Genomic DNA, 19,283 nt, shown 5'->3' with positions numbered 1-19,283 from the left:
CTCCTCCATCTACCTCCCCGCGGCTTAACGAGCGTGTGCCGGCAATGGACCACCCAGTAGCTGCGGTTAACTGCAGCTTAATTGACTGTTACTGGGTGGTCGTGGTGGTGATGGCGGTGTTCTGGAGCTCCCCGGGCAGCCAGCGCTTTTCTGCCCGGCTTTCATGCGCCAAATCCGGACACTGTGTCAGCTAAGCATCGCTGAGCCTCCAGCCCCCCGGTTCCAATTCGTACCGATCTAACGAATGTATGTAAACGCTGTATTTTATGTTGGGGGAATGTTTTAACCCAGATAGCTCTGCCATGGAGCCTATTCGTGTAATTAAAGACTTTGGCTCCATGGCAATTAAACTGTATTCGTGTGATCTGAGTGCCATTCACCTAATAATGTGGGCTCAGATCTAAGCTATCTGGGGATATGTAGAAATGTGTGTTTTATGTACTAAATGTATCAGTATGCAATTTTATGTATTTTACTGTATTTTTGTCTGCCATGTGGGTAATGGAGTTTTGCCTCTGTCCTTGGAGATAATTAGATTCCTTCCCCAATTATCTCCAGGGCAGAGAGGAGGGATTGTGAGGCATTGTGGGAGGTAACTCATGTGTGATTGGTGTATTGTGTAATTGTTGTAAATCCCTCCCTTGCATGGGAGAATCCTTAATAAGACAGTTGTGTGAATAAATCAGGGAGTTCCTGCTTAACCCTCAAAGTGAAGTGTTGTCTCATTCTTGGGGGGAATTTGACTGTATGCCGATTGCCAGGAGTGTAAGCTGTTCGTATCGCTCTTGTGAGCGAAACGGTCCGTTACAGTAGTAATAATAAAAGGCAAGGTATTTAGTCACCTATGTCAATGTGCTTTGTTTAAAAAATAAAGGACACATTTTCACAAATAGCATTTAATTATTTGAGAAATGTTTGTCATTTAATGAGTTTTTATGAAAATTTTAATTTAAAGAAAATGCAGAACACTCATATTAACATATTTCACAATTATTAAACATAGTAATAATAGCATATGCTATCCCTCGAGAAAAACAAGTTTTTGGTGCCGAAAAAAGACAACCACCAAAGGCGCTTCCTGGAGTTTAACGCTGTGCATGAAGACATCCAGCATTCTCAAATCCCCCATAGGAAAGCATTGATTTCATGTTTTCCTATTGGGAAGGCCAAATGTGTGCACAGTACTTTCTGCACATGCGCAAGAGTTTCCCTCTCGGTGTTGACTTCTGAAGAGGTGAAGAGGGACTTTGGCTTAAAAAAATTGAGTGTTTTAAGGGTTATATAACACCTCTGGGAGGGGGGATGGAGGTTCTATAGTGTTCTTATAAATAATAAAATCATTCTTTCCATAAGGTTATAATACTTGGTTTGAGGTTTGTGCCTTTGACATTTGGGGGAGTCTCTCTTTAGGGTGTCACTCTGTTTCTATTTTTGTCTGTCAATTTTTAAATTCCTCTTTTTTGGAATAAAAGTAAAGTTTTATACACTTGGCATTTTGGAGCATCTTTTTCCTCAGTTGACCCAAGATTTTAATATGGATACTGTTAGCCAGTGATATATCTTTGGATTACAATTATTAAACATACCATTTTTGGCATAATTTCCAAAAGGCTTTAAGCTCAATTTTCTGTCCTCGCCTTTTAAATGCAATTTCACCAAAACAAGAATACTTTGTAATTTCAGGAAATCCTCACAGAAGGCAAAGATGTATTAAGAACAGGCCTCATTGATAACCTAGTTATGATTGGATACAGCATTTTGGTATCCAGAAGTAATACACTGTATATTTGTAAGTTAATCAGGGGCTAAGCAACTATACAATACTTTAACCATATATGTAATAATTGTACATTATTATTAATAGCTAAATCCTGCCAACGTTTCTTTCATGAAGTTCCTGAGATGAATATACAAGCTAATTATAAGTTCTAGCGGCTTTACTTGCTATATGCATGTAGTACTGCAAAGGAGTTAATTATTGCTCATCGAGTGCGTGTAGGAAAAAATAGTTTATTCTGAGAATTAGTGAACTACATGATTCGAGAGCTGCTACAACTCCGCTGTAAAGCTATCAAACATTCCTTTTTGCATTCATTTGATTGCCTCTATGTCCTAAATACTCTTATGTCAGCAATTAGCAGGAGCAGTGTTTCATTAATCCATCACAGTTCTGATGTGGCACATTCTAAGACCAAGAGATAATAGCAAATCATTTGTTTAAAACCTCCGGATTATCCTCTGATGCATCACCCTACTAGAAGCCATTAGCAGCATGTATGGGAGCAGAGCTCGTGCAGCCGGAGATAAGACTCTAGAAGCAGTATTGGAATTTCTGCATGACACCTATATACAATGTACAAAATTAAAGTCACAAGAAAATTAATAGGGGGTCTAATATTTCCTTTTGCAAAGTGGGAAAATTATTAATTATAAAGCACCTTATGTTCTGTTATATATAGCTCTACTGCTTCTCTGCCCCCATTTATACATATTTATCCTTTGTTGACCTGTTTTTATACAAGAACGCCCTGTATTTATTTAATAGTCCTTACATAGTGCTCTTATCCAGAGTACTTTACAAATGTAACTTAGAATTATAGGTATCAAGGAATGTATAACTGGGCATACTGGTAAAACATTAGTAGAGAGATCTCTATCCGTAGGCTTTGATCTAAAATTCATAGCACTTCACAGTTGTAGAGAGCATAAAAAAATAAGATGGCAAGAAAGAAAAAAAAAGTGCAAATGCTTGAAATATTCACCAGCGCAATGGGTGGCCAGTAGAGATGTCCCGAACAGTTCGCCGGGAACTATTCACTGGCAAACATAGCTTGTTCACGGTCGCCGCCCCCTATTCGTCATGGAGGAGGGAGGGTCTGCTGCTGATTGGCTGGAATGTGTCTGCTGACTGTGAGGTACAGGGTCAAAGTTTACTCAATGATGATGAATAGGGGGCGGACCGGACATCGCATATGTTCGCCCGCCGTGGCGACCGCGAACAAGCTATGTTCGTTGGCGAATAGTTCCCGGCGAACTGTTCGGGACATCTCTAGTGGCCAGTAATAGGCAGATCAATGGACAATTTCAATATGTTATTAGTTTTTATTAAAGCACCAACAAATTCTATAGGTGAACTAACAGACAAGTATTTGTAACCAGACGAGTTGGACGCACAGGAATAGAGGGGGTTGAGAGCCCTTCTTAAATTAGCTTATATGCTAGAGGAAGTAGGGTAAAGTGACACAAAAGGTAAGGGTAGGGTAGAAAAGTAGGTTGCTAGAATAGTTTTAATTAAGCGCATTTTAGGTGACTTACTAATAATTTATGCATCTAAAATGTAATTTAGAACAAGAACAATGTATCTTATTAACACAATATGATAAATACATTTATAGCTAAAGACATTTTAATGTAATTATTATTGCTGTGGAGCTCTGTTAAGCACTCAGAAACACAGCACCATGAAGCTCCTAGAAAAGAGGGATAGGTTATTTCAAACCAAAATAGAGACTGTCCCTCCTAAATAGAGACACTTGGGAGGTGTGTTCACAGGAAATGAGCTGCATTGTGTGTTCATTAATCTATTATAGTCTGATTAATGATGATCCGTTTACATTTCAAACTGTACCTATGCTAATTGGAGTTTACAGAGGCAGGTCCCTTTCCATTAATTGTCTTTAAATAGACTGTAAAGCCTGTGTTTAGTTCCTTATAGTTAGGGGCAAACTCTTGAAATCCTGAACTTTTTGGTTGGTTTTGTCTCAAGGAAAAAGATAGGCCAACTACTGCGTGAAATGTTACAATCTGGTCATCTTTACAACTGTGACTGGCACTCTGCCATGCAGATTGAATGAAAGTATCTTTGATCTCAACAGCTTCATTGAATTTGTTGCATGTGTTAGCAATGATGTGAGCTGTATCATTGGCCTATTTGTGTTCCGTGCGGTGCTCATATAATAAATGACTTACTTGTCTTGAAAGCTTACTGCCATTTTAACACTTATATCTAACATTTTCTTTTAAATTTATATTAAAACATTAGAGGATTAAAACAGTAAAGGGCAACCAGCCGTTCCTCTAGGAATCCCCCCAGGTATACCCACAGGGATAGAGGTGACTCATGGGGCACACAAAATAGAGTATAAACTAAAATTAAACTTTTTTAAAAGTTACAAAAGTGAAAAAATAATAATGGTGGAACACCATTATTATTATTTTTTCACTTTTGTATTATTTGTTTGTGTTTAGAGATGTCCAATGACATTATTAAATAGAACTTAATAAAGATATGTTTAATTTTAGTTTATACTCTATTTTGTGTGCCCCTTGAGTCACCTCTATCGCTGTGGGTATACCTGGGGGGATTCCTAGAGGAACGGCTGGTTGCCCTTTACTCTTTTAATCCTCTAAGGCTTTTTTCTTTATAATTAATTAATTCAGGGTTTATGACCGCTACTACCCACATAGTCCTTTTGTTTGCCGACTTTAGGGTCAAGTTGTAACTGACCCCTAAGTTTGCATTTCTCTGCTTTTTTTATATTAAAACAGCTTACCTAAATCACTATGTCTTAGTAGACTTTTGTAACCTATTAATTAAGATTATATTTAGTTATTAATATTTCACACCCATTCTTTGCATGCCACAAGATTTCTTTCACATTGAGGGTTAATAGGATTTCCTTGACTATATAGCGCGGCCTCTTCACTCGCTGGCGTATTACAAATTCTCTTTCCTTTTTTCCTTATAATTTATATATACTTGTTTGGTAGGATTCCAGTGTGTATTCCTGAGAAAGTTTGATACTATAGCAACCCTGCCAGGAACACACAAATGTATGGGTGTATTTCTTGGAAAAAAAACTATGTGGTTGTAGAAACTAAAAATGATTCTGACTCATTACTTAGGTTAGTGGTTAAAAGCTTTATTACCAAAACCTCTAATTGGAAAGTTGAAATAAGTAAAATTCAAACTGACACATTTCCATCGAGGTGGATGTATTAAAAAGTTATCGTGTGTTTTAGAAGACATAGATGATCATTCACTAAAGTGAGAATTCAAAGGGAATTCCATTTAAAATTTAAGATCCAAATAGCCAAATTTGAAAGATTCTCTAAACCTAAACCCTCTAAATACTGTCAGTTTGGCTACTCTGGGCTTAAATGTGAATTTCTTCCATCAACAGTAAAATAATAGGTGAAGGGGAGCATAAAATAAAAAAAAAAAAGAAATTCTATATGATTATACCTTATATAGCTCTGTCACCTGAAAATATTTTTTTGGGAGAATTTCGTTCAGGTAAAAGATTTATGAAATGTTCATAAAAGACTTATTGGAATTCAATTTAAATTACTCCAACGCAATCAAAAGATATCATAATACATAGCATGGACTTATAGCAAACACCTAGCAGATTTTTGTTATCACTAGTGATGGCTGTGAGAATCCGGCATTATCTTTCTCATAACCAAACAATATCTGTAGAGCCTTCTCAATATACATTAGCATTGTGCTCTCATGCATGCGCGGGAGTACAGCATTGACGCATGCTTCTGGATGGATGAAGTACGATCAGCTGAGCATTGAAAATGGTGGTGCCCATGAGGGACAGCATTTTGTAAGTATAATCACAAATGCTGCACCCCAAGTGGAGATGTCACTTTCGGGGTCTTTGCAAAATATGCAAAGCCCTTGGATGGTGACAAAGCTGCTTGCAATGCACATTATAGATCCGTGTTCATGTTTCAGGCCTGAAATAGATTTTCTATACATATGCTGTACTTATTTGTATTCTATATTTCACATTTGCAGTAATGATTGCTTGATGTGTGTTCTTTATATAGGACTTACAAGTTGCTTACAACACATATCAAGTAAGTCAGCTTGCCAAAATGCACATGGAAAACGTAGAATTTGAAAGTGCAATGTGCTGATCCCTCCAGACTGCGCAAGTTAGTCAAACACAATTAGAAAAGTATGAAAAGTAGTCAACAATAGTGATACTCTCGCAGCAAAGATCCAATCTCTAAAAACTGTTAGCACTCCTAAGTGCTAACGTAACAGGGTTATTGACAAGGAAACTGACCAACTGGACAATTTGCAATTCACTTGTCCAGTTACCAACATTTCCAGTTTAGTCTATAACCCTACAATGATGGTAATGTATAAAAAGAATAGAGGGTCAAAGGGGACTACTCTGGAAGCCAATGGATTTAGAAACAATGTGTAAGTGGTGTTCAAAGTGATTGCTCTCCTTTAAGAATTTTGTCCAACATTTTTTCAAGACTTTTCTAAATTGCCCATTAGCTCCCTGTGAATAGGCGAATATTGCATTGAGCTCTCTCTGTCTTTTAACTGTTTGAGTTCCATAGCCACAATATCAAGAATAATCTCTCTGTAGATAGGGATCTTTAATTTGTGTACAATTTATACACAGTGTATTATACCTTAGAAACTTGTGATGCTCTTATTTGCCATGATCTTTGAACGGACCTTACTTTCCCTGCTCCATATACAATTTTTAGATTAGGAGGTCAGAGAGCCGCACGTCCCACTATGAACCCCCCGAGTTGTCATTATTCTTTGGGAAGGGAGAGCATGTGGACTTGCCTCGGGCAGCCTCCATTAAAGCCTACAGCCTGAACAGTCTGTGAAAATACCTTCAGCTCTGTGGTCCTTACATTTAATTTATATCATACCTCCTGTCTAATAGTAACAATGCAATGATAAGGACAGATATATTTGGCAGTGAATATAAATGGCATGCATGCTATACTTCCATACTTGACCAGGACAAAACGAAAGTTTTTTTTGTTTTTGTTTTTATGCAATGCAAAATCTTGCTATAACCCTGGCTAGTGCTGAGAAATGGTTGCTTAAAAGTAAATGATTACAGCAGAATGGAAAAAAGAGCTTCACTGAAATAAAAATGAAATCTACAAGACAAACTCCATTTGCAGAAGTCTGAATGTTTATATTTCATCATGAAGTTGTAATGTTTGCCAGATTATTTCTGTCCCTGACTCTTTCTTCTAGACATTGTAATTTATTGCACTTCCCTAACTAGTTTTATTGATATAGAAATATTTACAAAATAACTTGTGCCTATGTCGAACTAATGTACTTGAACTCTGGTAAAAACCTATTGGGCTTGTTCTTGTTTAAAGGGACACTATAGTCACCTGTGCAACTACATGTATTCCTGACCCTATAGTGTTAACACGTCCATCTAGCCCCCCAGGGCCCCTCGTGCCTCCATAAATATAGTAAAAAATCTTACTGTATTCAAGCCTGAAGCCGTAAATCTGCATGCTGTTAGACTTAGGAAAAACAAGCAGTCTGCTGACATGTAATAGCCTGATCCAATCACAGTGCTTCCCCATAGGATTGGCTGAGACTGACAAGGAGGCAGATCAGGGGCAGAGCCAACATGATTGAAACACAGCCCTGACCAATCAGCATCTCCTCATAGAGATGAATTGAATCAATGAATCTCTATGAGGAAAGTTCAGTGTCTGCATGCAGTGGGAGGAGATACTGAATCACAGGATGCTCGTGCACAGCAGATCTGAGTGGATGGAGGCATATTATGCCTCCATCAACTCCGAAGTCCCTCTGGTTCACTGTGAGTGACTGCAACTGGAGGTGTTCCTAGCTTTCAATGTAAACACTGTATTTTCTCAGAAAATACAGTGTTTACATGAGAAAGGCTGCAGGGAGCGATAGTTCTCACCTGAACAACCTCATTAAGCTGTATTTTTTTTTAACTTTGAATTTTGCAAACTCTCTTATCTGTCACTCACTTCTGTAGTAGCATTGATGTGACTGAGCATTATGAGCCAATCAGTGCTCCTTCACAAAGTCGTTCTATGAGAGCAGGGCTGAACATGTGTCTGTATTATGTCACATGTATGTGCACTGGACACCCATGTCATTCACATGTTTACATTATACATTTCATATAGTATATGTCTTTATGGTATATGAATAATACAGATTAATTTACAACGTACACATAAAAAATATATTTTATATTTTATAAGGCAACTTAAATTGCCGATCTCATCAAACAAATATGGGTATTCAGTTCCACAATATGGCCATATTGTGTTAAGCCCACCACTACTTCACAGCTCCCCAATATCGGTGGCCCCTAAACTAATTCCAACGTGGGAGGCAGAACAGATCAGATTATTAAAATACACTTCTGCCTACTTAGCACTATTTAATTTCTCTCACACGTTGGAATTAGTGTAGGACCCACTGATATTAAGGTACTGTGAAGTAGTGGTGAGCTTAGCACATATCCCCATATCGGTTTACTCGGATAGGCGATTTAAAATAGCCTTATAAAGTATAAAAAATTATTTTTATGTGTGTGCTGTTATCTAATCTGTATTATGTATACATTTTGGTCAGCGGCACGAGTCTTGCAGAATGCATGCTCTGGGTGTGCCCAGAATTCCTTTTTGTCTTTACTATATAGTATATACAGTCATTTCCAGTTTTCAAACCAAGTATTGTGTTGTTCCCCTATTCTTAAGCTGCACAATTATGTACAGACATTCAGAAACCATTTGGCCTTTGAACATGTGGTTTGTTATGGTGTCTCCAAAACCACTCAAGGGTATTGTGTCATAGTACAATACACTGCTCACCATTACGTATCCTTTATTTACATGTTTTTGTTTCTTGCTTCCTTAATACAAGTAAATTAAGTTTTGTACATGAAAACAATAATAACCACAGAATAAAGCTCATATGTATACATGAAAAGACTAAAGTCACTTAAAGTCACTATAAATCAGGCTCAAAAAAGTCCTGAATTAAAATGTTAAGGCAGAAATATTGGTTTTGGCTCATGCCACAGCTAGCTCACTGAAGATATGCATACTGTGCTCTGAAAATACACTGTTACACAGATCAGGAATACCCATAAGGCTCTTTAGGCAGCTGCCTAGGGCCCAGGTTTCAAAAAGGGCCCCAGAACCATGAACAACTAATTAGCTTGATCCCATTCATTACCCCTATGTGAAGAAAAAAAGAAGGTCCCAAATTGGCCTAGGGCCAGTGGGATCCTTATCCTTTCCCGCTGTTTTTTCAACAACTAACTAGACCAGGGATACCCAAAAGGTAGATCCCCAGATGTTGTAGAAATATAACTCCCATGATGCTTTGCATGCCTATAGAATGCTTTAGAATGACAAAGCATCATGGAAGCTGTAGTTTTAAAATATCTGGGGATCTACCTTTTGAGCACCCCTGGATTAGATCCTATATAAATGTATGAAATGCCTTATATAAATGTAAAAAAACTGTCTGTAATGTCATCACACCTAAAAACACACACATTTATCTTACAAGACAACCTGCCACACCAGCAGTTAATACATCTAGAAACGAGGCTTAATCAATGTAGATTTAAAAACGGATAAACAACTGTACCTGCATCACAGTTAGTTTCATCAATGTGTGGAGATATGGAAATGCATGCACATAAACATAGTCTTCCTCATTAATCTTTGGTCTCTGGCTAGCTTGCATTAAACATATCATTGACCCATGACATCTGACCAACCAAAACATGATTTTTCATCCTTGGAAATAATTTGTCACTCAGCATAATAATAGGCATTATATTTATCTGAATGTTACTATGTGCCAGAAAGCACTCAGGGAATTTTATTTTTCATCTAGAGAATGCATTTTATTTTTAGAGTTTAAAAAGCATGAAACAATTGTTTATATGGAAACTGTACACTTTGTCTATCACGGCTGGAATCTGATCACTTGTCAAGTCACATTTCTGAACTCTGATTTACTTTTCAACTGCTGGTATTTTCTGCTGTACAACCAATCTAAAATATTCTATATCTGAATAAAAAAAGAAAGCCTAAACTAAAGGTGGATTTAAAAAAAAAAAAAATAAAAATACAAATACCATGGTTCATCTATTGCCCCCACCCCCTCTCCCTTTCCCAACGTTAAGCATTGTGACAGAGTTTAATAACGGACTTAACAATATTTGCATGAAACCCCCCATACCTTGGTATAACCTTTTCTTATCTCTTCAGTGATACATTTTCTATAAAATTGATTCACTATATTTGATTGTAGAAATAAGATATATATATGAAATAAATTATACAATTTCAGCATGACGTAAAATTCATAGATGTTTCATTTTTAATTATTAATATTATTATCCCCATTTATATAGTGCCAACAGATTCCATAGCGCTTTACAATATTATTAGAGGGGGGATTAACTATAAATAGGACAATGACAAGAAAATTTACAGGAACGATAGGTTGAAGAGGACCCTGCTCAAACAAGCTTACAGTCTATAGGAGGTGGGGTGTAAAAAAAAAAAATAGGACAGGAAATAGCAATCAAATAAGGTGGGAGTGAGGCAGGGCAGGAGGAGAGAGTAGAGTGCTGCCCTTTAGGAGAGAGCAAGAGACGGGTATGTGAGGTAGAGGTTAGACTGGGAGGCCATAAGCTTTCCTAAAGAGATGGGTTTTAAGGCACTTCTTAAATGATTGAAGACTAGGGAAGAGTCTGATGGCGGTAGGCAGGCTATTCCATAGGAAGGGAGTCGCTCGCGAGAAGTCATGCAAGCGCGAGTTGGCCGTACGGGTGCGAGCAGCAGACAGGAGAAGGTCACGGGCCGAGCGGGGAGACCGAGAAGGGGCATACCTATGGATCTGGAATGAGATATAAGAGGGGCTAGAATTGTTTAATGCTTTATAGGTATGGGTTAGCACTTTGAATTGACTCCTATAGGATACAGGAAGCCTATGTAAGGACTGACAGAGGAAAGAGGTGTGAGGGGACTGACTAGAGAGGAAAATCAGTCTGGCGGCAGAATTCATTACAAACTGTAGAAGGGCAATACTGCTTTTGGGAAGACCCAAAGAGGGGTACAATAATCCATGCGGGAAATTACTAGATCATGGACAAGCTCCTTGGTAGCATCTTGCATAAGAAAGGGCCGGATGCGGCCTATGTTTTTAAGATGGAATCTACATTATTTGGCAACATACTTCATGTGAGGTTCAAAGGTGAGGCCAGAGTCAACTATTGTGCCAAGACAACGCACTTGCAAGAATGGACTTATGGGGATACCACTAACTTGAAGGGAGAGCGATAGAGGAGGATCAGTATTAGGAGGAGGAAAGACAAGGAGCTCAGTTTTAGAGAGATTGAGTTTCAGAAAGCAGGAGGATGTCTAGTCAGAGATGGAAGATAGGCAAGCAGTGACACGTTGCAGGATGGCAGGGGAGAGGTCCAGGGAGGAGAGATATATCTGGGTGTCATCAGTGTACAGGTGGTAGTGGAATCCAAAAGGGGTAATACATTTGCCAAGAGAGGCAGTATAAAGAGAAAATAGAAGGGGACCAAGTACAGAGCCTTGGGGGACTCCAACCGAGACAGGACGAGGGGAGGAGGTGCCATTAGAAAAGGAGACGCTGAATGAGCGTTGGGAGAGATAAGAGGAAAACCAAGAGAGGACAGTCACAGAGACCGAGTGATTAAAGAGTTTGAAGAAGGAGAGCATAATCAACGGTGTTAAAGGAAGCAGAGAGGTAAAGAAGAATTAGGATGGAGTAGTGGCCTTTGGATTTAGCTGCGATTAGGTCATTACTAACTTTGATAAGAGCAGTCTCAATAGAGTGGAGAGGACGGAAGCCAGATTGAAGAGGGTCAATGAGAGAGTTAGAATTAAGGAAGTGAGACACAAGCGGGCAAGTGGTGGGGCGAGAGGAAAGGAGAAGTGCAGCCACCTCTTGTTCAGTAGCCGGGGAGAAAGTCTGAAGGGTAGGAAAGGCATGATCTACGTGTGGTCAAGAAGGAGAATGGCAGGGTGGGGAGAATTCTTTCCTTAGCTGTTCAATCTAGGTAAAATAGCATGCAAAGCTAACGGTTGTAAGGTTAGTTTGAGGAGTGGCCACAGCAGGGTGAAGAAGAGAGTTAAAGGTGTCAAAGACATGAACTAATGAGAGAGGAAAAGTATGACTGTTTGGCGAGGGCAAGTGTTGCGCTGTATGAACACAATATGAATCTATAATGGAGAAAGTGTGACTGGGTGCGAGACTTCCTCCAGGACCATTCAGCACAACGGGAGCAACTTTGCAGGTAGCGTGTTGATTTAGTATGCCATGGTTGGGGGGGTGTCCTCCTCGAGGTGCATGTTTTTAGCGGGGCTGCAGTGTTCAAGGCCATGGTGAAGGTAGTGTTATATGTGGAGATGGCCAGTGAGAGACAGGAGAGGGAAGGGATGTATAGCAGTTGTGAATCAATATCAGCTGACAGCTGCTGGAGTTCAACAGAATTAAGGTTCCTCCTGAGTTGAGGGGGGTTAGGCTGAGGTTGATGGGTGAGGGGGTACTTGAGAGCAAACGATAAGAGGTGGTGATCAGAGAGAGGAAATGGAGTCTTGCAGATAGTAGATACTGTGCATGCATGCACATGCAAATGAGGTTGAGGGTATTGCCAACTACATGGGTGGGATAATTAGCCCACTACGATATTCTGATGGAGGAAGTAATTAAAAGTAGTTTAGAGGCTGCTGAGGTCAAAGGTGGGTTAATGGGAACACTGGTGTACATACCGCTGCAACCCGCTGCAACCCCGGCCGCCCTGCAGACCCCTGCAACCGGGTGCCTCCCATCATCATTTGCGTCCCCGGCCCTTGCAGCAAACTGCCGGGAGCGCATGTTAAGGTGCCCATCAGGTGGCCCATGCTGTCAGGGCCACCCGATGGAGATGGATTGTTAGGGGGCCCAGTCAGCACTGGTCGCTTTAACAGCGCGACCCCTGTGATGAGATCATCACTGCTGGGAGGAAGTGACTGCACATCACTCCTCCCAGCTAACACACAGAGCCCGTGCGGGAGGAAGAACAGGGAGTCAGAGTGGGAACTCTGACTCCCATCAAACTGAGCCACCACTGGACCCCAGGAAAAGTCACCTTCCTTCACCTAAAAGGTAGGAAACAGGAGGGTGACTTAAATATTATGTGTGTTTGTTTGTATGTATGTGTGCCTGCCTGTTTGTATGTATGTGTCTTTGTATGTATGTCTTGTGTGTGTCTGTCTGTCTGTATGTGTCTGCATATCTGTCTGTATGTATGTGTCTTTGTATGTATGTGTGTGTCTGTCTGTATGTGTCTGTCTGTATGTATGTATGTGTGCCTGTCTGTTTTTATGTATGTGTCTTTGTATGTATGTGTGTGTTTTTTTTTATGTCTATGTATGTATGTGTCTGTCTGTATGTATGTATGCCTGTCTGTCTGTATGTATGTATGCCTGTCTGTCTGTTTGTATGTATATATGTCTTGTCTGTATGTATGTGTGGCTGTCTGTTTGTATGTGTGTTTGTATGTATGTTTGTTGTGTTTGTGTGTCTGTCTGTATGTGTGTGTGTGTGCCTGTCTGTTTTTATGTATGTATGTGTCTTTGTATGTATCTGTGTCTTGTGTGTGTGTGTGTGTGTGTGTGTCTGTGTCTGTGTCTGTATGTGTCTGTATATATGTGTGTGTGTCTGTCTGTTTGTATGTATGTTTCTTTGTATGTATGTGTCGTGTGTGTATCTGTCTGTGTGTGTATATGTCTCTGTATATGTGTGTGTCTCTGTATGTATGTGTTTGTGTCTGTCGGGTGGGGGAGATGGGGAAGGAGTTAGAGGTAGGAAGAGGGAGTGGGGGCCCATGCATCAGTTTTGCACCGGGGCCCCATGGGTTATGTGTACGCCACTAAATGGGAATATTGAAGCCCCGAGAATTAGGGATGTTAGCAGAGAAGGGTTTGAAAAGGCGAATTTAATTAATTTCAAATGACGGGAAAGAGAGGGAAGGGGTGGGTGGGCATAAATCCTACACCGCCACCTTTACTCTTTACCATCAAAACAGTGGTCATGGCGTACAATAACGGATTATACTCATAGCACTTTTCTCCGTTAGCCTTGCGCATACTCTTGGACTTAGAATTAGCAGCATAGATAAATAAATGTTTTTATTACCATTGTCCTTGGTACTCATTTAATCAACCTTGGAAGAATGAGATGGCTCTTGTGAATATAACCTGCAGCTCTCAGATATGAATGTGCTCTTTTACATCTCTTTTGTATGCTGCTATATCCTCCAACTGTCCTAATTCCACAAACCAACAGAAAACTGTCTGTTGCATTGTCTGCTTTAAAAAATACACATATACCATGGCAAATAATTCCCAGGATATGAAAGTGTACTGGGATCGTTTATTGGTAAAAATTTGTGCGGGATCATTGTATTGTTGCTACCTGCAGGATGCATTGTATTATAAATATTATTGATTATTATTATTATTATTATTATTATTATTATTATTGCCATTTATATAGCACCAACAGATTTCGTAGCGCTTTACAATATTATGAGAGGGGGGGATGTAACTCTAAATAGGACAATTACAAGAAAACTTTCAGGAACAATAGGTTGAAGAGGACTCTGCTCAAACAAGCCTCCAATCTATAGGAGGTGGGGTATAAGACATGTTAGGACAGGAAATATCAATCAAATAGGGTGGGAGTGAAGCAGAGCTGGAGGAGAGAGTAAAGCACTGCCCTATAGGAGAGAGCAAGAGACAGGTATGTAAGGTAGATGTTACTCTGGGAGGCCATAAGCTTTCCTAAAGAAGCTTTCCTTTAAGGCACCTTTTAAACAATTGACTAGGGGAGAGTCTGATGGTGGTAGGCAGGCTATTCCATAGGAAAGGAGCCGCCTGCGAGAGGTCCTGCAAGCGCGAGTTGGCCGTACGGGTGCGAGCAGCAGTTGATAACATACAATATATTGTACAACTTGTTTTTTATGCTTTATTTTGTCTATTTCTATGTAACTTGAACTTATTCTGTTTCAGAGCTTGAAACAGGATAAGTATATAAACAAACTATATTGATGCTCAAAAATGTTTGAATAAGCGTGGGGTCACAATTCTTTTTTTATACACGTAAACATTCCCTAAGGATCATTTTAGAGAAGGAAAATAAAATGTAAAAAAAAAAAAAAAACTACCGCCTTGCAACTATTTTTCAGACTTAATTTTCTTTTCACCCTTATATAGGAAGAAGAATGAACATCTGAGTGTGATGAGAGTTGCGGTCCAACAGCAGTCAGAAAGGTATTGGTTGCCCATTGCAGCTTATAACCAAAATGAAAATTCCTCTAGCGTAAAAATGGTTGTGACTCATGCTGTTCGATTACTTCCACGCGTTGGTATCAAGACCTTGAATTATTAATTAACCAGTGTTTCACCACTCCCAAAACACCAGTGGAGCCCAATTTGTTTCTGCTACTGGATGTTCTATCTTCTTAAGCAACTAAAGAGTCTGCAAAGCACCCCATTGCTTACGCCTGACATCTCAACACCATTAGCAGCAAAGACCTCCCTATCCTTTCTGCTGAATAAATCCCTGGAGAGCCTCAGGACTGTTTCATGCTTGAAAGCAACTGTTAAGAATTTGACAACAGCCAAACGTTTCCTATTTAATCCTTCTCCCAAGGTAAAAAGAATTATAGGTAAACATATGCCTTCATTATTTGCCTTGCTGCTTTTCAATGCCCAATCCCACACACAATTGCAAGACAAGGATTAAATGCAGTCGTTTGTAAATTTCAGAGCTCTGCCTTTTCAGCGCAGCAAAACTCTTAATAAGAGTGACGGGGTGAGATAGGGAGTGATCCGCTTTATAAAACTGGCAAGGCACTTTTCATTAAAACCAACTATGATTTAGATTACAGTGAGCCTCTAAAAGCATTAGTTCTCCGAGCAAAATGCTTTCAGCCCTAAGTATAATCAAAGCTTGCCACGAAGTGGCATTATGATTTTTGGATTTACGCTCATAGTTAAAACCCATTGAGGTTACCCTAAATCTCTATAAAGTCTACATATCCTCAGACGACTATCAAAGAGCAGGGTAATGATTTCAATCTGAATAGTTAACACTGTGGGGTTTATTCATCGAACTAGCAATGGAGAATTAACAAGTGTATTGCAAAGTTTAGGCCAAAATAGATGAATTGGAAAAAATTCTCCAAATTCCTTTTCTAGTGAATAAATCCATTATGCTGTAAAAGAATGCCGTAATTTCTGTGTCTATGTTTCCTGTCCTGAATGAGATATAAAATGTTTCTAAAAAGGGACATTGAGAGAGATCAGGATTTCTTTTTTTGCAATGCTTTTAACCCACAGATCAGTGATTGCCATGCAGTGTACATTGGTATTCATTAGGCCACGTCAAAGTGTGCCACCAATGTATTTACTTCAAGGCTGTAATAAGTTAAATCCAGTCTTTAAAATGAGTTTTGTATGAAAGGGATAAAGTAGGCACTATAACAATGTTGTCTCATCAAATTAGTTATAGTGCCTAGTGTTCTCTAGCACTCTGCCTCCATTCAATGTTAAACCATCTTTAAGCAGTTTAACATTGAATGAGAGTCCATGGACACGAAAAAAGCCTGGCCCCTATTGGAGGTATGGCTAAGGCTGAGATTACACACTTCCTCCTAGCCATATCGAGGAACCTGCAATGAGCACTGTGATAGGCTGAAAGCCCTGTCAGCCAATCACAACAGCCTATTGCTGCTCAGACTAATAGTCCCTCATTAGACCAAGCAGGACATAGTGGATGGGCTAATGGGATCTCTTACTTAGTTTTACAACTTTAAAAAACTGTGTAAAGCTGAATGGAAGGACAGTGCCAGGGGACTAACCCTATAACCACTTCAATGAAATGAAGCAGTGACAGTGCCTATAATGTCCCTTTAAGTGTCAGTATTAAAATTTAAATTCCCATTGAGCAGTTAATTAAAATGAATCAGTCTATATGACTAGATAAAGGCATAATTCTCTAGTAAGGCTTCAAATAAATGTGACATTTATACACTGCTGATGAAGGTAAAAAGAAAAAAAAGAGTAGGTGTGCCTTTGATAATGTTCTTTCATTGACGAGTATCTTGGACCAGAAAAGATTGTGATCTACAGCTGTAGATGATAAGTGTGTAGCTAAACTCTATTATAGCAGGCCACGCACACCATCTGATATAAAGAGTTTTATCAGAGGTTTAGCGATATGAAAACACTCATTTAAACAACGTAGAGGTGAAACCACCACGGAGCCTTCCTTTCAAGATTTGTGCTGGTGTTATGGATATAAAATAAATAAGTAAATACTAAATTGAAATTTTTGCTGTAGTTAGGGTACATACATATTGTAGAAAGGTTAAATACATATTGTATAGTTAGGGTACATACATTGTATAGTTCGGGTATATACACGTTCTAGTTCGGGTATATACATATTGTAGTTAGGGTATATACATATTGTAGTTAGGGTATATACATATTGTAGTTAGGGTATGTATATATTGTAGTTGGGTTATGTATATATTGTAGTAAGGGTATATACACATGTTCTAGTTCGGGTATATATATGTTCTAGTTAGGGAATATAAATATTGTAGTTAGGGTATATACACAGCCACTTTCAAAGTTGGATTGCTTATTGCTAAAACGTTACCCATATGAGATTGTTATAACCTAGCACAGCATTAGGCAACCGTCAGCACTCTAGCTGTTGTGGGCTACATCTCCCCTTTTCCAGCATTATAGGGTTAAGAACATTAATGGGAGATGGAGTACAAAACATCTGGACTACTAATGGGAGATGGAGTAAAAAACATCTGGACTACCTCTGACCTAGTAGAACAGTTCGTTTTGTTTCTTACGTATTTATTTCGTACACATGACGTAAATTAGAATCACATTATGTATGCCATTCAGAGAGGAAATACATGGGAAATAGAATAGGTAAGGCTCGAAATTTCCACCCAGCCACTAGCCAACATTGAGTGTTCATGGCACTATTCCAGGTCTGAAAATCCATTCATCAGGGATGAATTTCCACTCTATTTCCTCTGAAAATCATCAGTACTAGACCAACATGAAATGTGTGGCCATCAAGTATGGTATCAAACACCAACAATGGACAGGAGATTAAAGCTAAAGTCTGTAGAAATCTGCCAATGAGCTCCACAGTGCCCAACTCTGGCACCATACAGGGAGTAATCCAAGGACTGCAACAAACATCCTGTATAGACTTCACTCTCCTCCTCATACATGTAGACATGCAGGGAAATTAAAAAGTAAGCATTAAAGAGACACGTTAAGCACCAAAACCACTACATCAATGTTCCTTTATGCCGACAGTGTAAAACACTGAGAAATGACAATGTTTACATTTGGCTGAAAACACTCCTCTTATTTCGAATACTGGGGTGTTCCTTTAATCACAGCACAGTTAATAAACCATTGTTTATTGTTTAACATTACTCTGAATAAAGTTCTAAATCATATGCTTTCCTATCCTGAGATCACGTAGCAGGTGGAACATTGCCACGGCAGGTAACATTTAGGCCTGGCTAGCAGCACAGAACTTGATCTTGAAATAGGTTAACTAAAACAATAATTAAATTCTACAATGCTATCCCCAATTACAGCTAACACCCATTTGTCAATATGCATGAGCCGACACAGTAACTTGCGTTCTTGATGTGTGGCGGCAGCCAGATCACGTCCAGGGCAGGTTTTATGGTCCATTTACTTGGTTACGGATCTCTGATTTTGAATTTCACATGTGTTCAAACAAAGTTACTTCTTAATTCTTACCTGCTGAAAGCCCACAGGGACTTGCATTACACTTCTGTAAAAAGCCTGGACCATTGCCTCTGATTTTTACTAATTTTGCAAGCTCCTCTATTAATGACAGACATGGATATTAAGTAAACCAGGGGTCACTTGGGATTGGCCTGGGAATTTGAAAAATGTTTTAGCAAAATCGCTGGATTAGAAAAAAAAGCCGAGCTGTATAGTTATTTTTCAAGTTCAAGTCTTTTGGTCAAAAACATTCAATCCCCTTTGTAATATTATAGTCCATTTGTGTTACTTAACTATGTTAGGGCCTATAAAGTTGGGTACTGGTGCCATTGTAAGAAGAATCTCTGAACATGTGAAGTTATTTAACAAACGTGTGAGACTGAATTAGTTACAAATTCTACATAATGAATGATATGTGACAATGTATCTAAACAACCTTCTGTATACAAACACAACGTATCTGATTGGGCTAGTGTTTAGGATAATTTAAAAATGAAATTGAACCTCTTTATACAATTGAAAGGATTCTCGAAGCACCATAACCACAACATCATCTACCACTGCCATCTAAGTTGATAATGTGGAAGTGTTGT

General features: G+C 39.1%; 1 protein-coding gene across 11 annotated transcripts in view; it reads right to left on the bottom strand.

Annotated features, from left to right (window-relative positions):
• PTPRM (protein tyrosine phosphatase receptor type M) overlaps positions 1 to 19,283 on the bottom strand; it is a 713,165-nt gene that overhangs the window by 635,022 nt on the left and 58,860 nt on the right. The gene's annotated exons all lie outside the window — the stretch shown is intronic.

This window comes from Pelobates fuscus, chromosome 4 (assembly GCF_036172605.1).
Source record: "Pelobates fuscus isolate aPelFus1 chromosome 4, aPelFus1.pri, whole genome shotgun sequence".
Classification (NCBI taxonomy): domain Eukaryota; kingdom Metazoa; phylum Chordata; class Amphibia; order Anura; family Pelobatidae; genus Pelobates; species Pelobates fuscus.
This window is presented reverse-complemented; position numbering and strand designations above follow the sequence as displayed.